The sequence below is a fragment of the Mirounga angustirostris genome, unplaced genomic scaffold (assembly GCF_029215605.1).
Source record: "Mirounga angustirostris isolate CCGP_5_RB_7025 unplaced genomic scaffold, mMirAng1.0.hap1 SCAF_116, whole genome shotgun sequence".
NCBI lineage: Eukaryota > Metazoa > Chordata > Mammalia > Carnivora > Phocidae > Mirounga > Mirounga angustirostris.
The window spans coordinates 127,592-151,581 of record NW_026991824.1 but is presented as its reverse complement, the minus strand read 5'-3'; the positions used below and the strand labels follow the sequence as shown (position 1 = coordinate 151,581).

The following is a 23,990-nucleotide window of genomic DNA, read 5'->3' as shown; positions in this document are numbered from 1 at the left end:
AGATAGGGAGAAAAGGGGGGAAACTGATGAATCTATGATAATGAGGCCAAAGGAAGGATTCTCCTGATGATTACAGCACGTGCTGCAATTTAAACAGTGAAGAAACAGTCTTGAGTGCTTCTTGCCTGGACTGTTACATAGCTTTCCAACCTGTAATTCATGTCAGCTACCATCATGTTACTAAAACATCACTATAATTAAATTCTTCCAAAGTTCCCAAACTTCCAATGGCTTCCTCATGTCTCCTGGGAGAAGTCCCAACTTTTCAGCCTGCCACACAAAGGCTCTCTAGAAAAAGGACCCAGATGTGATCTAATTACATCAAGACTGTGTCGTGGGTAAAAGTGAGCTGGTTTGGTGCTTCCATACTTTTGGTCTATTGATGTTAAGTTCTGTGCCTGTAATGTCCTACCTTTATGTCTACATCCAAAAAGGTTATTGTCCTACCTTTTCTTTATGACCCACACCAGACTTAATTGTTCTCAATTTAACCTTCCCTAACAGCCACCCATCTTTGCCTGCTAAAGTTCTAAACACTCTTCAAGTACTGCAATGTCCTCCAAGACACATTCCCATAGTTATTTTTGAATTCATTTTGCATTTACTGCATACATTCACTTGGCTGTTATCTTATCCCTCCTTCTCTGCAGCTGTTTTGGTATATTGGGTCCCCAGCTACATTTGCCTGGAAAAGAAAGGCTCTTTTTTTGCATCCATATACCTCCACATCATGAGATAAATAGTACTCAGTAAACATCTATCGAGGAACAATGCTCTGTACTATTATTTCTTCTTGGTTGAATTCTCTTCCCATTCCGCACAATGGCTGCCCCCAGAATCTTTCCAACCCTTTTTTCTTGTCTGCCTATCTTTGCCCTCCCCCGCTCCCCTATCTTGCCTCCTCCTCCACTGAGAAACTGAAGGTAATTCCTCACTTCACTTAATATTTCACATCAAGAATGGAGGGAGGGACAGGACATAAGGACCCACTATGCATCACCTCATGATAGATTATCTAAAATATAGCCAGACCTTTCATACTTTCAGGATTCATATCCTGCTACCATCTGGATTGCTTGGACTTGACTTCAGTTCTCTGAGTTGGGTGATCTTGGATAAATGATTCAACTTCCTTCTATAAGTTAGTTTTCTTAGCTATAAAACACAGGTAATTAAAGTACGTAACTTGTGTGCTTGTGAAAGGATTAAGTCAGTAGATTCACATAAAGCACTTGGAAGAGTGTCTGGCAGAAAGGAAGTGCTCAATAAATGCTAGCTATTATAATTGTATTTTGTTTACCATAGTGGTAAGACAGGGTCTGTCCTCATCTTTTTCCTGAAGTTGCGTTACCTGAGGACTCCTCTAGTTATCCTAGACTACACATGTATCAGACTCAGGAAAGGTACTTGGGAAAGTGGAAGAAAAGCTATCTAAATAATAATAACAATAATTTATAATAACAAGAATAATATATTAACAATAAACCAAAGCTTCAGTTGTATTATCTCCTGTAATCCTCACAAAAATTTTGTCACAAGTATTATCGTTACCTCCATTTTACAGGTGAGGGAAAAAATATCCTTACAGAATTCTTCTTAAATTGTCCAGATATTCCACCTCTAAAATATTTCTCTAGAACATGCGAGGCTGACACCTTTTACTTGCACATGTGCCTGTGAACTCTGCTTCTGGTAGATTGGTTGGACATTGTTGCTTCCTTAGACAATGCCATGACCTTCCACCTCTATGCTACAAGTAGTAAAGTTTTTTCATGTGTTCCAAGTGGACTTTTACCATATAAGAATCTGTTGAAACTCCGAAGAGGGTTTTTATTCTGTGCCTTCAGCAGGTTTAAGTGGAAAATGAATGGTGTTCAAAAGTCTGGGGCACCTTTTCCCAATAAAAATAATGTCTTTTCCTCACAGGATTGATCTGGCAGAAGCTGGCATGGAGAATGAGAGCTCACATTCCACACAGGCAAGTCAGTCATCCAAGCTACATTTGTCTATTCCATGTGTACCTGAGAGGGGGGGCAAGGAGGGAACACTACTGTCCCCAACTCAGGGTACCTTATCCTTCCTGTAAACATACTTTTAACTAATGGTTTCCAAAGTGGAATATGTGCACAAAATAGTCCCTTGGGGGTATAAGAAGAACTGTTAGAATGTCTACTTATATTGATTTTTTAATCTAAGAAAATACACTAAACTGTACTAAAATGTAACAAATAGATTGACACCAGCACCCTATCAGAAAGTTACAGGTCACTGTTGGTAGATTGAGGAAATGAAGGTCAACTGTTTCAAATTTACTCACCCTTTCTCTATGTAGGCAACACTCGGTACTGTGCTATCTAAGAAGAATTTCAGAAAAATTAACACTCAATATGTTCTTAAAAAGGAAAAGTGACTTTTTTAAATGAATGAGCAAATGTTTTTCAAAAGACAGTCATGCTGCTGAGACAGCATGTTTGTATCGATTATTTTTTTAAAAAAAACTTCATCTGTACAATTGAAAACAAACCTTGGAAACAAATTTTTCTAATCCATTTGTAATTTTTCTAAATTACAAATTAGTTCCAAAGGCAATTAAAAGATGGGAACAATTAATTCCAAACTAATAGAAAGATGTGTTTTCATATTTTTAAGAAATGGGCGAAAACTGCTTAAATCTTTGGTTTTAGATCCATTTGTTAAAACTATAAAAATACAGATAAATATAAATAAATAAGTCATTAATGGACTTCTTCCATTTGTATCCTCCTAAAAACAAAAACTTCAAAAACAAACCAAAAAACTCCCAAGTATTAAAATAAACTGAACTCAGTATCAGACTTTTAAATCATTTACAAATAATTAAACCAAATTTTTTTTAAAATGAGGCATATTAACCACATAAATTTTAATAGTTATTAATACATTTAGTGAACATAAAAATAAATTATTTTCTAGTGATATAACAAGAATCATTTTTAAAGATTTTATTTATTTATTCTAGAGAGAAAGAGAGCGAGCCTGAGTGGGGGGGAGGAACAGAGTGGGAGAGACTGGAGAGGGAGAGAGAATCTGGAGCAGACTCAGAGCTGAGCTGAGCTCAGAGCCAGAGGTGGGGGCTCGATCTCACAACCCTGAGATCATGACCTGAACTGAAACCAAGAGTCAGACGCTTAGCCTACTGGGCCACCCAGGTGCTCCAACAAGTATCATTTTTAAAAGAAACATTCATCTCGGGCGCCTGGGTGGCTCAGTTGGTTGGGCGACTGCCTTCGGCTCAGGCCATGATCCTGGAGTCCCTGGATCGAGCCCCGCATCGGGCTCCCTGCTCGGCAGGGAGTCTGCTTCTCCCTCTGACCCTCCCCCCTTTCATGTGCTCTCTCTCATTCTCTCTCTCTCAAATAAATAAATTAAAAAAAAAAAAAAACGAAAGAAACATTCATCTCATCTTTCTTTAATTTCTAACTTGTGTATGTTTTAAATATATACATATTTATTATGTTTAAATATAACATATATAAAATATAACATTTGAAATACCTATATATTTTAAATATATATAAATATATAGTATATACTACATGTACCTAATAGTCTGGAAAAGTTTATAATTTAGAGATAAATAAACCTATATTGGTGTATATTCATCATTTTTTCTATTCCTAATGGGATACACTATTTTAAACAAGATCTTTGAGAAAGAAAAGAGGAAGGTGTATACACATTTCCAGGGTCCTTCAAATAACCTTCCGTCAAGGTCCAGGGGGACCTGAGGCATTAAGTAATGGCCTGCCCTTCCCACACTCCTGATCTTTTTCCTCAGGCAGGCAGCCATCTGAGAGCAGCACAGAACTTTTTAAGTCCCTAAGACGCTTAACAGTGTTACAGTAGTATATTCGGCTGCCTTTAGGAGTTAAATATTATAATTTCTTATTAATTCAATGGAAACTAAAGATAACTCAAATTTAATAAGAATCTTAATGTAAAATTCCAAACCCCAAAAGGAACCCATCTCATCAATAACTCTTAATTATACAAACTCATAACCACACCTCACTTTTAAGAATATCCAAATTCTGTGAATACATTTTGAATATCTGAATGCTACGGCCTGCTGTTTCTCAGACAAGGGTCTGCAAGAATATTCTTGGAGATAAACAAATTAATGAAACTTCATTTCAAGTCTCCTTTTGATATGAATGTAACACGGGCTTAAAAAGGTATATTCTGGATCATCCAAAAGACAGCCTTACAACAGATAATTGCCATCTATTTCAGTGTGAAAAGTTAGCATCTTTATTTACAACTATACCGAAACTAAGCAATAATAAAAAGATACCATTTATTTTTTAATCCACTTGATCTCCAACACTAAACCAAAAACTCTAGGGTTCAGTAAGACGTTTTGTTGTCAGTTGATGTTAAACAGACTATGTACATTACTCAAGAATAAAAACCACTGTCATCATCAATTTTTAAGTGGGAAATCCCAGCAGAAATAATAGAATTAACGTGCATGACTGATCTGTAACCTGATAAATATGGCTTGACTACTATATTGTTTGAATGAGCTATAAACACAAGGCAGCTTATAAGAGAACAGTTCCAGTTGACAGAACCAAGTTTATCTAAATAGAAAAATATAAATTTAAAGTAAAGTGATTTTCCATGTTTTCACAAAGCTTTGTCTTCTCATGAGTGTTTTATAAGTTGGTATTCACAAATATTTGAGAAAGACCCAAATTTATGGTTTATTTTATTTTGTCTGTAGAACTCCTCAAAAAATATCTTTCTATTCACTCAGATACAATTTTGGTCTAATTATTAGTTGACAGATTTAGCAGAACTAATTCACCTTTACTTACATATGGGCAATAATAAAAATAACCCTATATACAGAATATTCAGAAACAACAAACAAAAAATGTATGATAGGCATAGAATGTTTGATGAGATTTAATATATAATTATAAAATCATTTAAGAAATTCAATCTATTTTTATTAATTTCATAGCAACCATGGCTTTTTCATTCTTCATAGAGGCTTTGTGTTGATAGTTTCTGTACCTGAAACTGTTCTAAGTTGTTTTGAGCTTCAATTACATTTCAAAATACACCGTGCTGTCAAATCCAACTGATTGCAGAACCCATTCTTCATATATATGTTACACACACACACACACACACACACACATTCCATCAGTCTGGGGATTAACTATGCATAAGACTATCACCTGCCTTTAAAATTATACCTTTGACACCTAATCCTGGTTGAGCCATGAAAAGACTTCTAAGTGATTATATGCCATTATCATAAGAGAATTATAATATCAAAACAAAATCATAACAAAACACAGTAATACTTTCTGATAAGAAACAGCCCATATTTTTCATTATAAGAACTTATGGAATTATTACTATGTTCTCAATAATATTTGGTTCTCAATAATATTTTCTCAATTTTTACTAAAGAAAAGATTATAATATCCTGTATATCAACTGGATCATTAAAAATTATAAATTACACCAGTATGGGGTTATATTTGTTCACTCTATTAAGCCATTGCTTATTAATACAATGTCATGATTCAAATGTGTTGTGCTATCTTTTTGAACATGTGGACCAACAATCAAAGAAAGTCCTTAGCGGGAAAGTATGTGAGGAAAATAGGTCTTTATGACAACATCCTTTTTTTTAAAAGAAAAAAGCAAATTCTGCAAACTGACATAATTAATAATTAATTTATTACCTATGTGCACAGTAATTTTTTTCAAAATTTAGTAAATGCACCTTATTAAAATTATCATAAACTATCCCTCTGCTTTAACAGATTTAGAACAAACTGCTTTATGTCAAGATGTTGGCCTCAAGAATAAAATAACACCTAGTGATCTGAAGGAAAACTTTCGTAAGTCTGCAAGAATAATGATTCAACTACCTAAAATGTTTCCTTTTTCCATGTAAAAAACAATATGTAAATTAAGTGTAAATATAGTGAGCATCCATATACTAAATGTTTATAATATATGAATTCTGTAGTATATCATGAACAATCTTTCATTCTGATGTATTTCACATATACCGATACCTTAGAAGCCACTAAAGACATTTTCCCTTAATTTTACTTTGAACTGAAGCACAAATTGAAACATATGCACTGAATTTTTGAAAGGTATTATTTCACGTGTAAATAGCGCCATCTTCTGGCGCAGTTGAAACAATTTGTGTATTAACATAAAATGCATTATGGATTGTAACTGCCGTTTTCTTGACAAGTTATATGTACAGTTTATTGAATAAAAACCCTTAATCTTGGGGCACCTGGGTAGCTTAGTCAGTTAGGGGTCCAACACTTGGTTTTGGCTCAGATCATGATCTTAGGATCCTGGGACTGAGCCCCATGTGGGGCTCCTCGCTCAGCATAGAGTCTGCTTGAGATTCTCTGTCCCTCTCCCTCTTCCCTTCCCACTCATGCTCCTCTCTCTCTCTAAAATAAATAAATAAATCTTAAAAAAAAAAAAAAAACCTTAATCTAAAATCAGTTGATTTTTTAAAAACAAGAGCATTAATTAGCATGTCTTCAAATTGATAAAATTCAACAAGAGACTAAGTCAGAAACTCTAGATTCTACTATTAAATCTTCTAACTAGATATTGAATCTTAGACTAACCATGTATCCACTCAGGACCTCAGTTTCCTCAACTATAAGATTGTTCTACTAAGTCATTAATTAAGTTACTTTCAGTCTAAAATTCCATTTGATTCTAGCTTTAGAAATTTTCATTTCTGGTTTTAGCATCCTAATATTGAATTTAAGCCTGTTTATGACACACTTTTTCATAGTTATCTCTTTTGGTGATATGGGTTTGTTTGGTTATGCTCTCTGCTTGAATTTTCTTCAGAAATAAATCTTAATTTATATTTATACTTCTCACTGTCCAAATAGCTTTCCCCCAAATATTAGAAGGACTTCACTGAATTATAAATAAATCTAAACTCAAGTAACTGAAAACAAGTTTCTAAAAAACATTCTATAAAGATAAGATGATTTAGATAAGATAGGTCAATGTCGAATGGAGCAATTAAAATTAATAGGAAAGACATCTCTCCAAAGCTTCTGGAAACTTAAGTGTTTATGTGATAAGTAAGAAATAAAATAGGCTGAGTTTGGGCAGTTCTTCCTAACATACCCATAGACTTCACCAACACTAGCCTGTAGTGCAGGCTTGCCACCTTGGATTTATCTGTACTACCAGTACATTCTTCTCCCTTTTAAGTCATCGATTCAATTCTTGCCTCCAAATAGCTTGCTCTCATATATATACATATGTATATGTATACCTTCTTTTTTTTTTTTTTTTAGTTTTTGATGTAGTGTTCCATGATTCATTATTCCAACTCTTTGGCATCCATCTAGTCCAGGTTCTCAACCTCCTAGGCCCTCCTGGGCCTGCAATACTAAAATATCCATTATGGTCTAATGCTTTTCTAAAAGTAATGTAAGGATCATTTGGGATGCTGGTTAAAACATGTCATCTCCTAGACCCCATAAAGTAGACCAGCACTGTCCAACAGAAATCTCACATGAGTCACACATGTAATTTTAAATGTTCTTGTAGTCAGATTAAAAAACTAAAATGAAACAAGTGAAATAAATCCAATACATGTGAAAATATCATTTCAATATGTAATCGATTGAAAGACATATCACTGTGATACTTTACATTCTTTTTTTTTTATACTAAGTCTTTGAAATCTGGTATTCTTATACTTGTAGCATATCTCAGTTCAGACAAGCACATTTCAAGTGCCTAAGAGCCACCTGTGGCTAGTGGCTATGGTACTGGACTGAATTAGATTTGGAGAAGGGAGAATAAAAGTCAGGAATCTACATATAGCAAAATACCCAAGTGATTCTTTCACACTCTCAAGTTTGAGGACCACCACTCGAGACCGTCCTATATACGATCCATTCTACAACCACTACTGAATTTACACTTGAAAAAAATACCCCTTTAATTATGTCAATTCTAAGAGCCTAGAAATCCCTGGTACGTCCAACTTATTTCAGATGGATATTCAAAGCTCCCAAAATGTGGCCTCACCTCATCCATCCAACCTGCTCTCCAATTTGAAAATGTCTTGGGTTCTTCCATGAAATTTTCCTAGGCAAGTATTCAAATGATCATTCATTCAACAAATATTGTTGGACTAGCCACTGTCATCATGGATCCTCCATGGTGACAAGGAAGATATAACACAAATCATGACGTAATTATTACAATGTCATTGTTTTCATTGTAAGAATGAAAACAATGCTCTGAAATAGTGTTCTGAGATGCTATGAGAATGCATAGGGCAGGATTTTATAGTCCGAGAGGTCAAAGAAAATTTCTAGAATACAGTTACATTTAAGTAAAAAAAAAAAGTATAAATATAATTAGCAATTTGAATGGATAGAAATTTCTAGGCAGAAAAAAGCACATTACGAAAAGCCCTGAGGTGGAAAAATGACTAAAGGAACGGGCAGATTAGGAAAGTAATCTGAAAGGCAGCCGAAGAGTTAGGCAGAAGCCAGATAAGGCCAAATTATGAGACTTCAATTTTTCTTTTTTTCAAGTATGCATATTTATTTATTTTTTTAAAGATTTTATTTATTTGACAGAGAGAGAGTGAGAGCAGGAACACAAGCAGGGGGAGTGGGAAAGGAAGAGGCAGGCCCCCCGCTGAGCAGGAAGCCCAATGGGGTTCCCATCCCAGGACCCTGGGATCATGACCTGAGCCGAAGGCAGACGCTGAAGACTGAGCAACCCAGGCGCCCCTCAAGTATGCATATTTAAACAAAACTAGATTACAAACTCCTCAAAAAGTACAGACTTGGTCTTCTAAACATAATTATTTCTTACATCTCACAGAGCACAAAAAAAATATTTAATACTTCTATATATGGAAAACATCTATTTTGCCAGCCTTTTAAGCTCTAGAATCTCCAAAATTATACTAACAATTATTTGTATCTTCAGGTAATTTCAAAACTATATTACCATGAAACTGAAGAAAGTCTTTCCTGAAGTGCTCTGTACTGACATAAAGTTCCTTAGAAAGAGAAACAATTTTTATTTGTAGTAAGGTGGGCATCATGCTCTACCAGTGTGATGCCAGAATTCTGATGCTAAGTTCCTGATGGAAGGAGTGAAAAGATGGTGATTCAAACACACAAACACACAGGTACAAGAGACTAAAGGATGTAAGGAAAATATTTTAGGATTACTCGGCCTATTACCTATGTTTTACTCTTCAAACTGATCAAAATCTGATATGTAACACTGTCATAAGCAGCATTCTAAGATGGCCACAAAATCCATGGCCTCTAAGGAGCACATCTTATATAAATAATCTCTGCTTGAGTGTGGCCAGAACCTGTGAATATGATGGGATATCACTTCCCGGATTAAATTCATCAAAGAGGAAATTATCTGACTAGGTCTAACCTAATCAGATGAATCCTTAAAAGGGATCTCCATCAAGTCTGAGAGACTGAAAGTATGAGAAGGCCTATGGAAGAACTACCTGGCAAAGGCACAAAATTTGCCTCTGGCCAACAACTAGCAAAACCACCTCAGTCCAAGAAACAAGGATATTAATTCTGCCAACAACCAAGGGGCTTGGAAGAGAACCCCAGATCTTCGATGAGATTCCACTTGCAGACACCTTTATTTCAACCATGGGAGACTCTTAAGCAGAGCATCCAGCTATATCATAGGAACTCCTGATCTACATGACTAAGATAATGAATGGGTGTTATTTTAAACCATTAATTTGTGGTAATTTGTTAATAGAAAAATAAAACACGAATGCATTTCTCATATAATTCAATAGTATAGCTGGTACATAGTTTTTGAGACTTCATTTTACAAATAATTTTTCTAGCTGCTTTAAGAATAAAGTTGTTCCGTAATTGACATGAACAGTAATTGTGCCCTTTAGTACTTCTCATCCTAACAGGAAGTCAATGAGTTTGTGAGTCAAAATTCCCTGAAAAGTTCTTCAGGGTACGTGGGCCTTTTTGATGAATGAGATCTTATTCCTCATCGGCGTCTGTGGGTGCAGCGTACGCGCGGGGTAGACCAGGCCTAAGTTCGACTGCAGTCCCTGCCGCTCCAGACTGCCTCACAGCGGAACTGGGTGGAAATAGGCTGAGCCCAGGATAGACAAAAACACAGGACAAAAAAGGCCGCGGCTCATCCCTTTAAGCCTAACCCAATTTCTCAAGAAAAGCCGCGATTCCATAGAGTAATCAGGCTCTCTCAAGCTGTGGCTTGGCTACCGCGCACGCGGTTTCTTTACTGACTCCCAAAGCATCTAGGAAAAGTTTCAATCGCTAGTTTCAATCTAGGGATCACTGGGGCCACTTAAGATGCAGCTGACGGACAGTTCATATCACCTTGAAAACAGCTCTGAAACTGACAAATTGTGCTCCTTGGTCGCTCACTCCGCACGCCTACGGAGCGGCCATTAAAACCAGGTTTTGGGGCGCCTGGGTGGCTCAGTTGGTTAAAGCGACTGCCTTCGGCTCAGGTCATGATCCTGGACTCCCTGGATCGAGTCCCTCATCGGGCTCCCTGCTGGGCGGGGAGTCTGCTTCTCCCTCTGACCCTCCCCCCTATCATGTGCTCTCTCTCAAATAAATAAATAAAATCTTTTTTTTTTTTTTTAAGATTTTTATCCATTTATTTGACAGAGAGAGACAATGAGAGAGGAAACACAAGCAGGGGGAGTGGGACAGGGAGAAGCAGGCCCCCCGCAGAGCAGGGAGCCCGATGCGGGGCTCGATCCCAAGACCCTGGGACCACGACCTGAGCTGAAGGCAGACGCCCAACGACTGAGCCACCCAGGCGCCCCAATAAATAAAATCTTTAAAAAAACAAAAAAACACACCAGGTTTTGGCGTCTTCTTCCCTCAGGCCGGTCTAGTAGACCACAACTACACAGGCCCAGCCGGGACCCTGCGGAGCTTGACCACCCAGAACTGGGCGACCACGCCTACCCCCTGCGCCTGCGGACAGGCCAGCTCCGAAAAGCGCCCAGAGGACCTGCAGGCCCCGCCCCACGGGGCGGGGCCTAGAGGCTCATCGCGCCTGCGCCGAGGCCCGAGGGCGTGCTGCGCCGTTACTTTTGAAACGAGTGGCGGGGAACTGCTGTGGGCGTCTCTGCTGTCGCTCTCTGCCGGGGGGAAGCGCACTCCTTCGTCTGTAGGACTGGCCATGGCGCTGCAGCTCTCCCGGGAGCAAGGCATCACCCTGCGCGGGAGCGCCGAAATCGTGGCCGAGTTCTTCTGTAAGTCGTCCTCGCGCAGGCCGGAGGGCGGGGTGAACTGAGGCCAGGCCGCCCGGTAGGCCCGGGGCTCAGCCGCGGAGGCGGGGGAAGCGGGAGGGGGTGGAGGGGAGGCCGCGAGGCCGCGAATTAAGCTCTCTCTGCCCCAGCCTCCTGCCCGGCGGGAGAATCTAGGAAGAAGCGGATGCAGACGCCGCCTCCGGGCTCCTTGCTAATGGTGGGGCTTGAGGCCTAGGTGCTGCTGAGGCCTGCGGCGCGATGTAGCCCCTCCACCTGCAGCGTTGCTTTCAACTACAGAGCCAGGCACTTTCCGCCCGCCCCCAGCCTCCGCGACTTCAGACGGAGTAGGACCGGGGTGGGGGCCACGTATATTTTTAACAACCCCTCGGCCCCTCTTTGATTCTGGTATTGGCGGTGATGGACTAGATGTAGGAAACGCCATTCCGGACCAGGACAGTTGTGCCTTCTGATAGAATCTGGCAGGACTTGTGAGGAGAAAAGGAGGAAAAAGAGGGAAAGGTTTGCTGAGAGCATTGCAGAGAACAGTTAATCAGTTGCTAACTGAGATGCAAAAGCCTATTTTGACACCCTCTAACCACATAATCTGAATTGGGACTTGGATTACAGTGAGTTGTAGTACTACTTTGACAGTAGATTAATGCAGTTTGGCGTTTTTCTCTTTTTTTGCCACAGAAATGCAGGTATCGTGTTCTCTCTTAATTAGAAGCAAGGTTTTAAGAATGTTTAATGCCACTTTTTACCTACTCTGCTTTCAGCAAAACACCCACAAACACGTTAAGGCATTTATGGTTTTATGCCATTAATGAAACGTAGCCACATCTAAATATGTTTTATTTTCCAGAGTTACAAAGTGATAATGACTTTTCTTTAACATTCCTTTTGTTTCCAGCATTTGGCATCAACAGCATTTTATATCAGCGCGGCATATATCCATCTGAAACCTTTACTAGAGTGCAGAAATATGGACTCACCTTGCTTGTAACAACTGATCCTGAGCTCATAAAATACCTAAATGATGTGGTGGAACAGCTGAAAGGTATTTAATTGTTGCAAACCATTTTGAGTTTTGCAGGCCTTGTAGAACCCATATTTTCTGGCATCTTGGTGGTCATTTTTCAGCTCTGTACAAAAAGGTATAAAACACTACAACCTCAAATATAGTGATTCTTAATTGGAAGGAAGCAAATAATATATAAATTGAAAGAAAGTCCACCCTTCCCATACTGCAGTTTGAGTGGGTTGAATATTTTGATATTAGGAATCTGATATGGCTTCACAAAACTGTCTCCATCAACTTCCTTAGAAATGATTTTTGCAGTTCATGTAGCCAGATGGAACAAGTTGGAATTTTCTGTCCTTATGATGGTGTTCACTATTGGAGAAAAATCCACTGTATATTTTTAACATATATTTTCTGTAACTGCCTAGAGTTTAAAGCCATCATTACTTAAAGGAAAATAAAATTGGATCCAACCTGGAAACTAAACTTAAAGAAAAGAACTACTAAGTAATAGAGCACCCAGTAGAGTTTTATTTTTTATATATTTCCATTTGTCTTTTTTAAAATCCTGCCTTTAATCAGTAAGCCTTTTCTATCTGAGCACTCACTGTTTTTCTTTAGCTCAAGAAATTACTATATTGAATCAATACTTGTTCTCCATCTATTCCTTTTTCCCCTCATATTTTTCTCTACTTAGGATTCCCACTTCTAATTTTTCTGTTGTAGGATGTTTCTCCCTAGCTCCCCATTTGATCTTCCAAAACTAGTTCCAAAAAACACTAGTCATCTTTTTTTCTTAATTCATGAGTCATATATATTTCTTTGTATCAAGTAGCTTTATTTTTAAAATTAGATTAATTGTTTTTTTTTTTTTTATTCAGGGCTAAAAAGTAAGATTATTAGTAAGCAACTAATAATCTATGTCATCTTAATTTGATGGAGAAGCAAGCCCCACCTAAGCTACTGGTTTTTGGGTTGTCTCCTTTAAGACTACACTGAGGATATTTCTTCACCTCGGATGTATGCAGACCTTCCTATTTAATTTCTCCCTTTTATTTTAGTTAAAATGGAGGAATTGCTCTTCTTAGAGGCAAATTGTTCAATCTGAATCCCCATTCCTCTAGCCTTAAGGATTTTATCCTAGTTCTTCTCTGGTATTTTTGATTTCTTTGTTTTGATCTCTCTTCAGTTTTAAAAGAAAAAAATTTCCACCCACCCCAAATCCTTAAGTTACTACCCAATTTCTTCCTTTTCAGAGCTAAATTGAGAAAAATCGATATATGTCAAGAAAAAGTTGATACATACGACAGCCCGTGTCTAGCAAGTGGCTATTTTTGTACTGCCTGCAAACTAAGAATGTTTTCAGATTTTTTTTTTTTTTTTAAGATTTTATTTATTTGAGAGAGAGAATGAGATAGAGCATGAGAGGGGGGAGGGTCAGAGGGAGAAGCAGACTCCCTGCTGAGCAGGGAGCCCGATGCGGGACTCGATCCCGGGACTCCAGGATCATGACCTGAGCCGAAGGCAGTCGCTTAACCAACTGAGCCACCCAGGTGCCCTGTTTTCAGATTTTTAAAGGGCTGTTTTTTAAAGACTATGCAACAGAGACCTAGGTGGCCCACAAGCCCTAAATATTACAAAATTGTTTTGTCTCTTAAAAAAAGAAAAAAAACCACTACAGATTCCTGAGTATACTATCCCAATTTCCAAGATTAATTCAGGGCTTGTCCTGAGGCCCTCTTCTCACTATAATCTCTCTCTAGGATGATCTCTGACATGTACATAGCTTCACTAACAACCTTGGTGTAGTTGACTCACAACTGTACATCCAACCCAATTCTCCTAATTGTGCTCATATATTTCGTGGCTCCGTTGATATCTTCATCTGGCTATCGCAGTGATACCTGAAAACTAAACTTAAGGCGCTCCTGGCTGGCTCAGTCAATGGAGCATGCAACTCTTGATCTCGAGATATGAAGTTGCAGCCCCATGTTGGGTGTGGAGATTACTTAAAAATAAAATCTTAAAACTTAAGCATCATCTCCCATTTGCATTCTTTTTCTCAGTGAATGGATCAGCCATCCAACTAGTGATATAAACTAGGAAGTTGGGAGCTATCTCAGTCTTTCTTCTTGCTTACTCATAAGTAGTCAATAAATCCTAACAGTTTGAACCATGAAATCTCTTGAATCTATCTACTGATCCATCTCTACCAGCTTATCCTTCTCTAAGCCTTCATTACCTCTTGCTTGAATTGCTAATTAATTGGTGTCTCTAGATCCCCTCTTTACCTCTACTCTACTTTCCACATCACAGCCAGAAGGATAGTTCTGAAATACAAATTTAATTACATCATACCATACTTCAAATACAGTAATGACTTCCCTGGTTCTTGAAGTGTAACTTCTTTAATTTGGCCCATATGGCCTTGCATGGTCTGACCCCTGTGTATCGTACACAAACTGACCTTGTTCATTCTCCCCTTTCTTTACTGCAGTTGTATTACCCTTCTTTCAATCCTCTGGTCAGATGCTCTTCCCTTTTCAATATTTAAGACCTGTACCCTTTTCTGTATCATTTTGCATATTTAATGATAATTTATTTGTAGAACTGAAGTCAAGTGAGAACTCCCTGAGTGAGTCCAGTTTTCCTCTATTATGCTCTCATTGCGTCACATACTGCACCTTCATAGCGTTTATCACAATTATAATCTTATATTTATCGGTGCAGTGATTAGATTAATGGCCATCTCCTGCATCTTACTTGGATTAGGGTGTACTTCATGTTTTCTACTCTGTCTTCAGCACTCAGTACTATATCTGGTACAAATACTGAGAATTTGAAAACAGGAGCTAGGTTATTGTGGGGCAGGTTTTCTGTACAGGTTGGCAGAGTTCCGAAATACTAGCGGTAGGAATTTGCTGAGGATAGAAAGTGAGACCTGGGAAGAGAGTTGTTTTGTAATGCAGTGAAACAAAAAAGATTCCTTGTTATGTATTGCAGATTGGTTATACAAGTGTTCAGTTCAGAAACTGGTGGTTGTCATCTCAAATATTGAAAGTGGTGAGGTCCTTGAAAGGTGGCAATTTGATATCGAGTGTGACAAGACTGCAAAAGATGACAGGTAAGTATGAAGTAAATTGCTTCCATTTTTACAGATCTTTTTCCAAAACTGTTTTCTTTTACTAGATGAGTTCTACTTATATTGAACTAGTTTCACATAAAGTAGTTTGTTTCTAAGTATGTTAGATGTGATCTTTAATCTCCTGTGGAGAAGGATTGGGCTCACAAATTGTGCTCACGAAAGAATTTTGCCTATCACGGACTTTTAACATAATTGCGCTTAGGCTAAATCCATAAATTTCAAACTTTAGTGTTTATGATGCTATATGTAAAGCTACCATGGTGTCCGTCCTAGGTGGGCCATTTCATGAATTGTAGAAAGGTACTTTTAACCATGAAGTATTATCCTAGACTTTCTCCCAGCTTACTGTGCAGCTCTACTGTATTTCATTTAATGCTACAGACTTCTTAGACATTCCCTTTTTTTTTTTTTTTAGGATTTTATTTATTTATTTAATAGAGCATGCGAGAGAGGGAACATAAACGGGGAGTGGGAGAGGGAGAAGCAGGCTTCCCGCCAAGCAGGGAGCCCGATGTGGGGCTCAATCCCAGGACCCGGGAATCATGACCTGAGCCAAAGGCAGTCGCTTAACTAACTGAGCCACCCAGGCGCCCCTCCTTAGACATTAAACTGAAGTTTTTAGATTATCCGGATGGGAGATGCCCATCATTATATGCTAATTTCTAGCATTGTCCTAGGCATGCTTACCTGTAAACTCTGAACTATCTCTCATAATGAAATGATGGAGTTTGCTCCTGAAGCCTTTGGTCTGTTTTAGAAAATGTTTAATTATTAACGCCATACACGAGTAACATCTTATTTGAGGCAATAGGAAATTAGACATTTAGGCATTACTAAAAATGCCAAAATGATTATACCGATTCAATATTTTAGATACTGCTTGTTATCTTTATTTTAAGACATGCTGAAGCTTTCCTGACTTGAAGTACTTGGCAGGTTTTCTAGTCATCTGTTATTTAATGACCTGATACTAAGAACAACCCTAAAAAATGATTGGAAGGATAAATGAAATAATAGAGATACATATTGTGCCTACTAAGTTTCTTAAGGACATATATTTATTTTCATTTAAAAAAAACCTCCTTTTGAATGCATTACTTATTTGATTTTGGAAGCATTTAATCACATAAATAATCTTACCTGTGTTTCAAATAACTTGTTAAAACTTAAAATGAATTAATTGGTTTCTTTGATAGTGCACCCAGAGAAAAGTCTCAGAAAGCTATCCAAGATGAAATCCGTTCAGTGATCAGACAGATCACAGCTACGGTGACATTTCTGCCACTATTGGAAGTTTCTTGTAAGTATTATACAACTTCACACTGGCTTAAATTTGTTGTGGAAAAGACTAAGCTACTACTTTAAGAATTAATGCGCTCATTAAGTTTTTTCTTAATTATAAATGTCATGTTATATGAATGAGAAAACTGTGATAAAGCTAAAGTAATGCTATTTGCATTTTATTTACAAGTGCTGAAAAGGAAAGGAATGAAAGTATTCTACAGTACTCACTCTTGAATATTTTGATGTAATTTCTGTCATTATTTTTATTTTCTACACATTTCTATGTATATAATTAAGATTTATAGCTATAATTGTGTCTTTGTTTTCTTAGTTACTCCTTCATTCATCAGATATATCCTAAATACCTACTACATGCCAGATGCTGTTCTGGGCACTGGGATACAGCTGTCACAGAACCAAGGTATTATCTTTTCTATGGCTTAGATTCATGCTGTCTCATGATTAATTGTATACTTTCTGCAAATATTTTTAGTGGTTTTCTCTTTAAAAAAAAAAACTTGAGTTTTTCATAAAGTAAAAGGAGTACAGTATTTTCTGTACTAAAATTTCCATTGAGGAAAAGCAATTAGTTAATATAATTGATTAGAGATCAAGGTAAACTAGCTTTTCTGACACTATAGATGGTTCAAATGTGAAAGACACAGGAAGGGTGGTTGTACTTTAGAAAAAAATAATTGTACTTTAATGATCTTATCCCCAATTTAGGTTCATTTGATCTACTGATACATACAGACAAAGATTTGGTTGTACCTGAAAAATGGGAAGAGTCGGGACCACAGTTTATTACCAATTCTAAGGAAGTCCGTCCCTTCGTTCATTTACTACTACAATCCACAAAGTCAATAGCATGGTGGCCTACAAAATTCCTGTCAATGACTGAGGATAAGATAAGGACAGTGATGTACTTATAACTCTCAGATGTGGTTTTCCTGAAACCAAGTCAACTATAGTTGATACATTTTGTTTCACTGGTTAATTTTTAGATGGGGAAAACTTAACATTATACTTCTATTGAACTGTGCATAATTGTTCCATTTTTTGGTACCCGTATGACTTTATACAGGGTTGGTATAAATTATTGCACATTGTTCAGAAGGGAACTAGCAGATTACATCAGCATTGTTAATGTCAATTCCTTTAAAGGTGGTAACTGTAGATGGAAAGCTTTTGCCATAAAGCTAAATGCCTTCTTAAACCTTTTGGTCAAGTACCTTGATTCGGAATATAGGTAGGGAGATATTTAAATATAAAATACAGCAAAAGAAGTCCGAAAATTCAGAGTCTTTGTTTAGATCCTGAAATTATCTAATGATAATCTGTAAGTAATGAAATACTGCTCCTGTTAGGTCCTTTTGCCATTTATTTTATTTGTATATTTTCCGTATTAAAAGCATTTCCAATTATTTGATTTTAATTTATATAACTTGAACTTACAAAGCTATGTATATTGCCACTGTTTAAATTCCTGTGATACAGAACACTTAAACATTTTTTTTATGTTTTATAAAATCAAGCTTTAAATGATGTAATAAAGTTAAGTATGTATATTTTAATTTGTCTTAACATATTTTTATATTGGTGTGGTATTAACACAGTTAAATAGCAGGATGGATTCAGTATAGCAAATAATATCTTGTACCTACCAGGGCCTAAGAATACAAACTTGAGTCAGTCTGGAGGTGCTTTCAATTTAATGGACAAGCTTTGATTATACCCCTTTAATCTTATAACTGTGGACTTAAAATAAGCATCATTCTTTGTATAAAATAATACATGTCATTTGGAATTAATTCATTTTAGCATATGTTGGGCTGTAGAACTTTTCTATACTCCTAGCCTTATTGCTAGCCTAGTCTTCCTTATTTTGCCAAGGTCAGTTGAAGGCAGACTTCTAAAAAGTCTCTTCTAATCTCTGTTCTAAATCTTATCTCATTTTGTAATAATTAAGTGCTTAGTATCAGACACTGTTCTAAGCTCTTTATATGTATTAACTCGTTAATCTTCACTATAAAGTAAAAACACATAGCCTGTATCCATTCCTTCAAAAATTACAAAGTGAACACCTGTTAACGTGCCAAGTATTGGGATGAATGAAACAGGGTCCTGGCCTTTCTGAAGTTTGAGATATGAAGGAGAGGAAAATACATGGCAAGCTTCCAAGAAGTAACTACACGGATTTATCACATATGTATTTGTCTTTGTTATTTCACCTGAATGATCTGTTTGATCCTGTTGCCTGCTTGTTAAGAATAAAGGGCAATTCTCTCACTACAAGACAAGTGTAGGTCCCCGTATTTGATGATGGGTGTCGTGAATGCTGTTGCGAAAGCCCATTCCCTTGAGAGTTGAAGCTATCTAATTTTAGAGGTCCACCCACAACTCTTGCCTGAATAAGAAAAGTAGTTATGCAGAAATGGAAATGATTTTGAATTAGGTATGGTCAAGAGTCTGGTTTTCCAACATGAGATATAGTACAAAGTGGTCACTAGTAAGATTAAAACATTTGCATTCTTGGCTGTACATAACCTTCATAACATGACACATTAGGTTGAGAAAGAAAGCAGAAATGGAAGCTCAGTAAAAATATGGAGAGAGTTGAAAATTCTGGAACTACTTTTGGGACAAAAGTTTGAAATTCTTTTCAGAAAGCAGTAACTGCTTTAGGAAACACAATGCCTCTGCTAAATGGCCGGAAATAATGTGGTTCTTCCCCCACAAAAGCTCACTGGTAGCAACTTTCTTAATATATCATTGGTAATACTTAAATTTCTGTCATTTGTGTTTTTATTTACCAAATTAAATAACCCTAATATTATCACTTTTAATTTGTGATTTCTAACATTGCTAATTTCCCCCCCTTATAGATTATGTATCATTTAAGAAATACAAATACAAAGCTATGAGCTTTGTTGGTAAAGCTCAATTGGAAAAGCTTTGGCCTATGGCTCCAACTAAACTTGTCCTGCCTTCTTTCCTATACCTGAAGCTCACCTTAGGAGGGAGCTATTTAAACCAACAGGTTCAAGAATTGTGAATGACCGATGAGTACTGGGTGTTACGTGTAAGTGATGAATCACTAAATTCTCCTGAAACTAATATTACAGTATATGTTAATGAAGTAGAATTTAAATAAAGATTTGGAAGGAAAACAAAAAACAAAAACAAAACGTGCGTGACTTCCATACCATGTTAAACAGAGAAGCCAAGATTCCAAGAGAGTCTGATAGGCCTCTGATAGGCCTGGCCTGGACTCTGACTCGGTTTTGCTTACCGTAGGTACAGGAATGAAAACAACATGTTCCGATTGGGCCTGTCGAGGTCTGAAACAGAGCCCCAGATGGGACTGAACCACACCCGGTCTTCAGGACTCTTCTCCCAGTGTCATCAATTGGACAGAGAAGTCAAGCCTTGATGGGAATTTTACACAGAGGTATAACGATCTCATGTTTTAGTTGGCTTTTGCTTCATAGCAAACAACCATAGAATAACCGTAAGCATTTTTTTTTTTTCCTGTAAGTCTGTGGATTATCTGGGGTGCTTGTTTTATTCTCATGCAAATCTGCAGGTCACATGTTTCATTCTACCATTGAAGGGGCAATAGCTAGCCAGGACTTTTAAAGCTTAGTTTCCAAACTTTGACACTGACATTTTTGCCCACATTCCACTGATTTTGGCCAAGTCTTGTGGCTGAGCCAAACTTCAGTGGGGCAGGGAAGTATACTCCTCCCATGGAGTTGGGGAAAGGGGTATGTGAAAATGTGATGAAAGTGATAATATTATTATTAGACAGGAAAGATCAGAATAGCTATAATGCCGCATTGTAACTCATTTTCCACCAGATGTCACTAATGCTGCAATATTCAAATTAAGGTGAACTTTTGACTTTAAAGGCTGTAATATTCAGCTTTTCTTATTGGAAATCAACAGTGGGATTTCTGGCTACAAAAATATAGACATCCAAGGAAGGAAATACAGCATCTGTAATTGGCTAAGCACTTCACATGAATTATTTAATTTAATTCTCATGCTTTAGTGCACAAGTAGAATTGCGGAATCAGCGGGCATGCAAACTGCACTACATTTTTTAGAGTTTAGATGGTCTCTTCTGTCCATGACCAAGGAAGCTCATCTGGCTCCTCAGCAAGCACATCAAAAGGAGTGTTTCTTCACCCGTTTCCTAATGGCTCTTACCTTTGACATCCTCTTAGCAATTGAGTGTCCAGAGCAAACTGGTTTTCATTTACTCCGCTTTACAAAACTCTACGTTTCTTTGGGTGCATTTGTATTTACACTTTCCTCAGATGACTTCCTGTAACTTATCCATATTGTGCAAAGAATAAATCAAGTGTGCATTTGTGAGCAGTTGTGAGACACTTGACCCACTAGTCAAAAGAATTGTTCGTTAAGTAACCTCAGTTACTCTTTAGGGAATTAATTTTTGGCTAAAGTTGTAAATAATAATTTCTTATTCTTTTTTTAATTAAATATGTGAAATTAGATTTTAAGTTATTTTGTTCAGTGTAACCGTGATAAAAATTTGTGTTGGAATAACTATGGAATAGAAATGCTGCTAAATTCCAAATTTTATGAGCTACATTTTCTAAGAACAGATCTTTAAAGATCTTTCCATTCATCACGAACATGGCTTTGAAAGCCAGCAGTATTAACTGATGCTTATTAAAAAAAATCTAGTTGGGAAAGCTACTTAAGCTTCATTAGAGTGGACAATGCTGTTCCAATCTGGCAAAAACACTGTAGCCTTAGCAACAAAACTATTAGAAAAGGCCTAGAGAGAAAAATGTCAAGAGTTGACCCTCTGATTACACAAGTCAGTTTATGTTACCATTTCACCTATTTTTGTGCTCTTACCATTTGATCTATTTTTATACTAGAGAAACATAATTTCATTTATTTGTATAAAGTCCATTGTCATCTGCGTTTATCTGCACCATTTTGTTAGGTAAGCTTGTTTGCACAAAGGTACACATCCTATCAAAATCTTTATTGTTTTGGCATTTTATCTGTGCTGAAAAAGGCCTCTGAATATAAGCACGACCGCTCAGGCTCCACTTCCATGCAGGGGAAAGATGTCAAACCTCTTTAAAAGCTATCTAGATATGGACATGCCCAGTGGATACCTAGACATGGATGTGAATTTCTTTCTGAATGGCAGTCTCACTGACTCACACTCATTTCCTTTAATCCTCACAACAACCCTAGGAGGGTTATTGTTGCCATTTTACACACGTAAAGCCTGAGATTCAGGGAGCCTAGGTAATTTGCCCAACTTCAAACATCCAGAATCTGTCCCCAGGCCCGCCCCCAAGGCCAATATTCTTTCTAGTATATCTCATTGCTTCTCAGAGACTAGGGAACAAAGGAGGGTGCCCCTGCTCCAGTGTGCACAGACTCAGCCAAAAAGACTAGACTGCTACATGACTCTAACCCCAAGTTGGGGAAGGAGAACTCAACAGTATTTGAGTATCAAGTTTCATTAATTTTTTAAAAAACACTTTTTCATAACAAGCGATCATTAGATGTTTATATACACACAGTATTTTGCTGTACGATAGCTGCATGCATCTTCTTCCATCAACAGTTTCTTCTCTCATTCTTTCACTTGTTTTTGTAACTACATGCTGTGTTGGAATTTGAACGAGTGAGAAAGAGGAGACAGAAGGCGATTGAGATGTATGTTATCATCCAAATCATGGGGTTCCCTAGCAAAGCTGGGTAGAGTGAGGCTTAGATCTCAAGCAGAAACAGGGTTTGCTACTACACCTCCAGAAATGAGCCGGGAATGGCCAGGCAACTGCAGGCATCCTCGCGCAAGCCCACTCCAACGTGGGAGCAAGAAGCCCTGCGTCCTGAACGCCAAGGGCACAATAAGAAAGCACTTGACTCGAACTCCTATAAGTCTTAGAAAGGTCTTTTCTCTGTTGCTTGGGATGGTGTGAGAGAGAAAGTGGAGAGAGGGGCCCCAAATCTCTGCCCAACACCACCTTCTGTCATCAGGATTGGAGTGGAGACCCGGAGAGTGGAGTAGCATGCATCCCTCTCGTTGAATATTTGCCAGCTTTTTAAGCTTTTTAGTGTATTACACTGTGCGTTCCACAGGCGTCCTGTGAGTTGCTTTAGGTAGCATGCTCACGGGCATTTTTTTTTTAATTTTAGTAGCTATGTATTTTAGTCTGTATTCAGAAAAACGTATAACATGTTCTAACACGTTACCATGAGCGAAGATTCTACAGTCCACTCTGAATATTTAAAGAAAAACCGATCAGTGTTTTGTATGGATGATGCAAATGTAGACAAGGGAAGAAGGCCGCGCACTCATGATGGAAGGCTGCGAAGCAGTGTCGTAGCCCATGGTGCTCCAGCCTCCGAAGGGAGCCAGGGCAGCAGTCCCCTTAGCGGAGCCGCGCCTGCTCCCGCTACTGCTGCGCTCACACACGCCTGAACTCGCCTCCTCCCCACAGAGTCCTTCGGGAACTGCTGAAGGGCATCTTGCTTTCTGCCCACAAAAGACTCCGGCCCCATGAGTCCGGTAGAACGCCATGCAGCGCCCTAAGCTGAAAGTTAACTCGCCGTTCCATTTCGTATCACTAATTAGGTCCAGTCATGTTGTCCAAAGGGGCTCACCAGCCTTTGATGAAATGAGCACAGAGACTGTATCCACATGAAAATGTCCCAGATTTGAACACTAGGACACTCTTTGTTTATGACTCCACTTCCCCCCAAACTAAATCCCCTCACAAAAGCCCATAGAAATTAAAGTCCAAGTGCCTTCATTCTCAATCGTATACAGTTGGCTCAGTGTCAGCCAGAGGCTTTTACGCAGAGCCTGGGTTCCGGTAGCTGTAGCGGTGTCCGGGGATTTCACAGGAATGGGCGTAGCTTCTTCAGCCTCTTCAAAGTTGGTTCGAACCTCGAATTAGTTCTAGTCTCCAAGGGGTCAGCAGTCACCAAAGAAACTGCATCTCCCCTATAGAAGTTGTCACAAACAGGGGCGCCTGGGTGGCTCAGTTGGTTAAGCGACTGCCTTCGGCTCAGGTCATGATCCTGGAGTCCCGGGATCGAGTCCCGCATTGGGCTCCCTGCTCGGCAGGGAGTCTGCTTCTCCCTCTGACGCTCCCCCCTCTCATGTTCTCTCTCTCTTTCATTCTCTCTCTCAAATAAATAAATAAAAT

At 38.1% G+C, this 23,990-nt stretch overlaps 1 pseudogene; it reads left to right on the top strand.

The window, feature by feature from the left end:
• The first annotated feature begins 1,919 nt into the window (after positions 1-1,919).
• Positions 1,920-23,281, top strand: LOC135363359 (mitotic spindle assembly checkpoint protein MAD2A-like; annotated as a pseudogene).
• The last annotated feature ends 709 nt before the right edge of the window (positions 23,282-23,990 follow it).